General features: G+C 35.6%; 1 long non-coding RNA gene across 1 annotated transcript in view; it reads left to right on the forward strand.

Moving 5' to 3' along the window:
* LOC121079392 overlaps window positions 1-6,288 on the forward strand; it is a 32,373-nt gene extending 26,085 nt beyond the window's left edge. The window contains exons 2-3 of the long non-coding RNA XR_005825009.1: window positions 4,963-5,005; window positions 6,182-6,288. This is a non-coding gene — a long non-coding RNA (uncharacterized LOC121079392). The remainder of the gene's footprint in view (window positions 1-4,962; window positions 5,006-6,181) is intronic.
* The last annotated feature ends 301 nt before the right edge of the window (window positions 6,289-6,589 follow it).

Genomic DNA, 6,589 nt, shown 5'->3' on the forward strand with positions numbered 1-6,589 from the left:
TACTGTTAATCATTCTAACTTCACACTTCATGCAATTCCTACAAGGCTTGCTGAAACATGCTGCTTGTTTAACGAAGGACTAAATAACTGACTGAAATATTCACATTTAGATAAAAAGAAAAGAGACCAATGAGTATGCATCTGGAATTTAAGGTGGATTTAAGATCTTTGCTAAGGGATTTCTTGTGTGACTTTCTGGTTTCAGTAATTGCCCGCATGCCTGCTGTTGCCCTGTAGTAAAGTGCAGAAGCTTCTTTTCCAAAGTATCTTATATTACCTCATATTTAGCAGACATCAGCTGACATAAATTCGCAATATGTCTTACTCTGTTTATAAATCTATACTTCAATACCTCACTTCAGCTCCTCCAAATCTCTGCTGAGCTGCCAAATAACTCCACAGGATTCTACATTTCTACCAGCAAACGCATGAAGAGTTGCAAAGACTTGTGGCTACCATGACACAGGGAGTGCTAATTGACACCTATTGAACTTCAAGCAAGGCTTTCAGGCAGTGTATTTCCTTCCAAATAAGGTTTAGCTCTGTAAGTGATCTGAGAGCATGCCTACACTACCAAATCAAGCACTACACATAAGAGCCACAGACAAAACATTTGGAAACTGGTACTAGTGTCCCTTTATTTCTTGTAGCTAAAGACACATTCAGGAAATATATTAGGGATTGTTATCTAAGCACTGTTCTGTCTGGTTTGTAGCAATCGTGATGATCTGCTATCACCAGGATAACGAATACACTGTGATAAGAATTGTTAATTTGCTCATACCTCTTTATCTTGCTTACATTTTACATTCAGATGAAAAGGATGAGAGGGACAATTCTCCTGTACAACATGCAAGCCATGGGGAACCTTGGTCTGTCTGTAAGGCATTTTTTTGACCTGCTTCACCGACCCATGACAGACTATGAGCAGACTTTCATCCCACAGCACTGCTCCTGCAGGGTACTGTATCATGCTACACAGCACCAGGGTTATTGCAAGGACACAGCCTCCAGCTGAGAACAGAAAGTGGAGAGGAATTAGGTAGCACATCTTAGGTGTGAAATAGAATTGAAATTTAGATTTATGAAAATTTGAGTTTGTTCAACATGGGACATAATTGGGGCTAGAGTTAGCATGATGGTATGCAATAGAAGGTGAACAGATGGTTCATACACTGAAATGTTGCATTACCTATAAACTGAGATTAAGATTCAAAGATTTTGATTAGATTGGAGAAGACAGGGTGACAAGAGTTTAACTTCATTTAATAACTAGTAAGAAACAAGGGTGCTGTAATCTTTTTGCAGTGGAAATACGGGACAAGTGGATTTTACTAGAATTCTGCATTTTTAACCTAGTTTTAACTATTTAAATCATCTGAAAATAAATTCTCAAAGCAAAAAAAAAAAATATATGATGAAGATTTTTCATACCTAGCTGACTTAGGATACCTATGACTTCTTTCTTTCCTCATTTTCTTCTGATTAACTAATGTGGCTCCCTATTCTATCCACTAAGACTTTTAAATGTCACACGTTGGGGTATTGTATGGTTGTCTGAATGTCATGAATTCTCTTAAGAATTTATAGCTGCAATGTCTTTGAGCATGTTTCAATGCATGCACACCTTTGCAGATGTTTCCAAAACCAACAGGTACATTTAGATTCTCAGTTTTAGTTTGACTCCTAAATTCCTATTTATTTTAAAGGTATGTTAGTAATGGAAAGATTCATAATGGACTTATGTGACAATACAGCTCCCTCTAGATTGCTTTAGAAGGAGGTAATATTTACTGCTAATAAGAAGCAGAGTATCACTCACTTGAAGAAATTCAGAGAGGAACCACAGAAACATGAAATAAGAGAGAAGGAACTGATGAGCAACTCTGGTGTTGTTTCCGGAGTCACCACAACGAAGCATGGCTTCTATTAGGTATGCGCTCCTCAGACTCTCTCCTTAATAATGGTAATTCTTCAAGCAAGAAAAGAATGAATTCTCCTGCATTCCAGGTGTGTGTTTTATATTAACTTCAAAGTTATGTTCATTTTGTCTCTTTTATTGGCAGTGATATTTAATTTTTTTTCCACACTGCAACAGCTTATTTGGAGATCAGTCTATACCCTGATGGTTAAGAGACAGAAGACAGAAGAGCGGCTGTGAAGGGCATTGGATCCACCCAGTTTTTCTATCCTGTGTAAGAATTCTTACTTGTAGCCTATTATGCAGAGGAAAGAATGCTGCTTTCATTTTTTCTCATCTGCGTTTTACCAAAAGCCATTGCAGTTGCTTTGTTCCATAAAGACCAAACCATCTGGTACATATGATCAGATGCATAGGGTCCCTCAGGGGAATTAGATGAAGGAATGCATAGTTTGTGAATCCTGATAGGACTTATACATAATACAGATATGAAGCTTCTCAGCTATTATGAGATGAGACAAGTTTCAGGACTACTCAGATTTAGAAACTGAAGCAAATAGGGAGTGTTAATAATGCAAATTTGGTTGTGTACTTATGAACTTTAGATACTTCTGAATGTTCAGTGCCCTAACTGCAATAGGTAAGGAAAGAGGACATAGGCTTTAACTCACAAAAGGTGTGTGAACAATGAACTTTGAACAATAATACAACATAAAAATTAAAAAAAAAAAAAAGAGTTTAAGGCAATTATAAAATATATTCCTGTTCTGTATAATTGGATAAATGGTGTATGACAAATATTGGGAACAAGTCAATAAAGATAAGCATATATGCTATGCCAGGCACTGATATTAGTGATACCATTCAGAGCTATAAAGGCACTTTCAAAAGCTATTGCAGTGCATATATGGTAGAACTGTGTTCATAAAATGCAGCTTGTGCTATGCATATAATTAGAGTCATGCTTTCTTGGTCTTTTGATAAGAAGTAATTTCCTTGACTTGGGTAAAAACAGAAGTACAGGAAATAGTACCTTTTCAAAAATATCATCCCAGTGTTCCTAAGCATTTCATATATTTTGCAAAACTGAACATTATTTTCTTCTTTCCTGATTTTTTCTTGTGGATATACGTATATGAAATTTCTGTTGAAATTATATTTATGAGTCTGAATAAGGTTAAAGTTTTATTGTTAAATGCATATGTGGTATACTACTGCATTGGAGTTTCCTGGTCTTTTCTGGACAGAACTGTTAAATGTAGATTTCCCAAACCAATGGAAGTCCAAAAGTATTAAAAAATATCTGCAGGACATTATACATAGCAGTTGGCATTTTATTTGCAATACTTTCTGGTGATTTTAAAAACTAAATAAATAAATAATAAAGGAAAAAAAAAAAAAACAAGACAAAACAAAATAAAACAAAACACTATGCCTAAAAATAAGGCCCAAATGTTTTAACGTTGCTACATATTTCTAAAAAAAAAAAAAAAAGAAAAAAAAAAAAGAAATTTCACAATCCTGTTTTCCAGAAAAAAAAAAAAAAAGACATAATTTTAAATGTTATCTAATTAACCCTTGAAAAACCTAAGTTCACGCTGATTTGTGCTTACTTCTGTCAAAGAGCAGGCCAATCCTAGCTTAGACATAAACTGATGTTCAACAAAGAAACAGATAATGTGATACCCAGTACATCAGTGGGTGAAGTAAGAATTAAGAGCACAGATGGGAGTTTGTCTAGAAAGAAGATTTTAGGAGCAGATTGAATCCCATTTAAAAAGTGATGTTTGGGACTACCATAATCAAACACTTCTCTGATTTTTGGAACACCTGTTGCATTCAAAATCTCACTGAGGGCAACACACTATATGTGTGGAGTTAAGAATGCTCAGGTAATAAAAGTTTTATTTTCTGATGGCCAAAAGTAATATTGAAAAGTTACAACAGGACAACTGAAACTGGAAATATGTATATACATATACATACATATATATATATATCCCTTTTATTTGGTGTTATGTTCATCCTTCCAATGTCTCTCTGGACATCAAGGCCAAAAATTCAGTTTTCATCAGCAACAGTTTGAGAGTGTTTCAGTGAGGTGTCTTCCGTCCCACAAGAAATATGATGGTGAGGATTTCTTCCTTCTGTTCAGTGGCAGGAAGAAGATAATGTTTTCTTCCTGCTCAGCCTTACAACCAGTAGATTTTATTTTATACATTTTCTTGCACCAGCCTACTGCACTGTGGTTGCTCCTAGTCTCAGACCTCCCTGGCAGGAGTTCTTATTTTTTGGACAGTGACTCCCTGGGTTTGCCAGACCCTTTCCATGAAGACACAGGCAGAGCTCAGGTCAGGAAGGGGAGGCAGCAAGCACTTGGCCCCTAGTCAGGCACGAAATCCAGGCAAGGAGAGCTCAGGACAGTCCTAAACCTTTCAGCTCAGGGTAAAGTCCCTGGACTTTTCATAGGAATGGCAGAAGTCATATTTTGATATTTTGTGGTAGGTATAATTCTCTATTTTCTAGCATTTCTTCACTGTCTAGGTACCTAGTTCTCTAGGGTCGTCCCCACTGCCTGACACATGAAGTCAGGTTCCACTTTCAATGTGAAACGCAGGCAATTAGAGCATGCACTCATGACATGCACCAACCTAGTCTCTGAGAGCTCCTGAGTGGATTTGAAACTCATTTCTCATTTGAGTGGAACTAATTTCTTCCATGCACTGGAAATGTACCCCAGTTCTACTTTAGTGCTTTCTCAAGTAGGATCTTTCTGCAGACAGGAAGGCAGGAGTCATAGAGCCAGAAAAAGGCCATGTAAAAGGAAACCTGACTATTGTGTTGCGTAGCAAATTCATCTGTTATGTAGACTTAAGATTTTGCTTCCTAGCCTTGAGAGCTGTCTCCCTCTCTCTCCCTCTCTCATTTTCTTATACCCACCCCAATGTAATATCTATTCTAGAAAACATGCCCATTCTGAGAACTATATTTGGAACCTCTGCCTTCTCCATGTCAAAGTTTATGCTCTCTTTTTCCTTCAGGTCCCAGGATTCTCATTGCACAGGAGTCACTGCAGGATATGCAGTGAGTATCTATCCATACTGATAGCTCAGTGACTACTGCCTTCTTTAATGTGGGAGATCTCTGTTCAAGCTGTACCTGATTAAGGAGAATTTCAAACCCCTGAACCTTACTTCCTGGTAGATTACTCTAACACTGTGACACAAAACCAATATGTTGCTAACACATTCTGAACTAGGCCACCACATACCTATTTTCACATAATCAGCCAAAGAAAACTGATTCCTAGGCTTCTGTACTCTTTTGAAGGCTTTGGACAACTATGTCTGTTCGGAAACTGCAGAAAACTTAAGTCAGGTCATTAGTTAAGCACTTGTCATCTCCCACCTCTAATGCCTCCAAAGATTGCTCACTTTCTACTGAAACAAGCGGAAAAATGAATAAAACAACAACAGCAACAACTGTATTAAACCCCTAAATACTCCCTTGTATAGATTCCATCTATTTGGATTTGCGATCATCTGATTTCTTGAATTTTGGGCTTTAAAAACATGAAACTGCTCTAAATCTGGTTTAAGATACCATCTGATGTGACAGTAATTGTGGAATCCAAAAGCAACTTTATGATAACAGGTTAATGTTTTACACAGTATCTTACGTATATGTTATAAATAATGTCAGCTTAGATCATACCTGAAGTTATCTGATAGCACGTTATCATATAGAATTATATAGAGTAGAATAACGAATTGTCATATAAGAAGATGTAGGAAAAATTCAAATTGTTTTAAATAAAAATAGTGTTGAGAAGTATCTGTGATTTAAACTATAATGCATTTTCAGATGTGTGTTCTCTAAATTAGTCAGCTGCTCTTTTATTTATTTATTTATTTATTTTTACAAACAAAAGCTATAATTCCTTTAATCATATCTTAATATTTATTTCTAAGCCCACAGATTGCTCAAGAGGACTTGGATATGAACATTTTCACCTTTGTGGTTTCTTTTGCTTCCTACATTTAGTATAAAGAATTAATTTACTTAGTCTATAAAATTAGTAGATTTAAAATGATGATCACTAAAAATTCCTGAGGGCAATTGAGCTGGTATATTTTGTATGATCACTTTGGATTTAAACCCTTACTATGAATTTTAAATCTGTTGTCTTCTAAAGCTCTTTGGAAATAACATGTTTATATGTGCTTTTATTTTTCTTTATTCTTGGCTGGTTCTGTACAGAATATTTTCAATTTAAGATGACATTTGCCAATTCTAATTCTTTGGGATGTTCTCGCAGTGGAGTTAGCTATGGAATTGAAGTTTTGCTGGACATGTACAAGACTAACACTTCTGGGTAAATATCAAAAGTAAGTATTGACTCAAATTTCATTTTGGAAATGATTATTTACAATTAATAATTTATATTCTGTTCATTCTATGTGAATTAATTTTGCATGCATGTATCGGCTTTCTATGCCTGTTACACCAGTGAAAGTGTCCTTCATGTACAAATACTATAGACAATAAAAACTTTAAAAATACTTTGTCACTTAGTTTCCAAAATTAAATCTGAGAAAGTCCACAGAATAGACATAGTTTTAGATTGTTTGCTTAGTTTTTCATTACTATTTATGTAAACACATTACA

Source organism: Cygnus olor, chromosome 1 (genome assembly GCF_009769625.2).
Source record: "Cygnus olor isolate bCygOlo1 chromosome 1, bCygOlo1.pri.v2, whole genome shotgun sequence".
NCBI classification, from domain to species: domain Eukaryota; kingdom Metazoa; phylum Chordata; class Aves; order Anseriformes; family Anatidae; genus Cygnus; species Cygnus olor.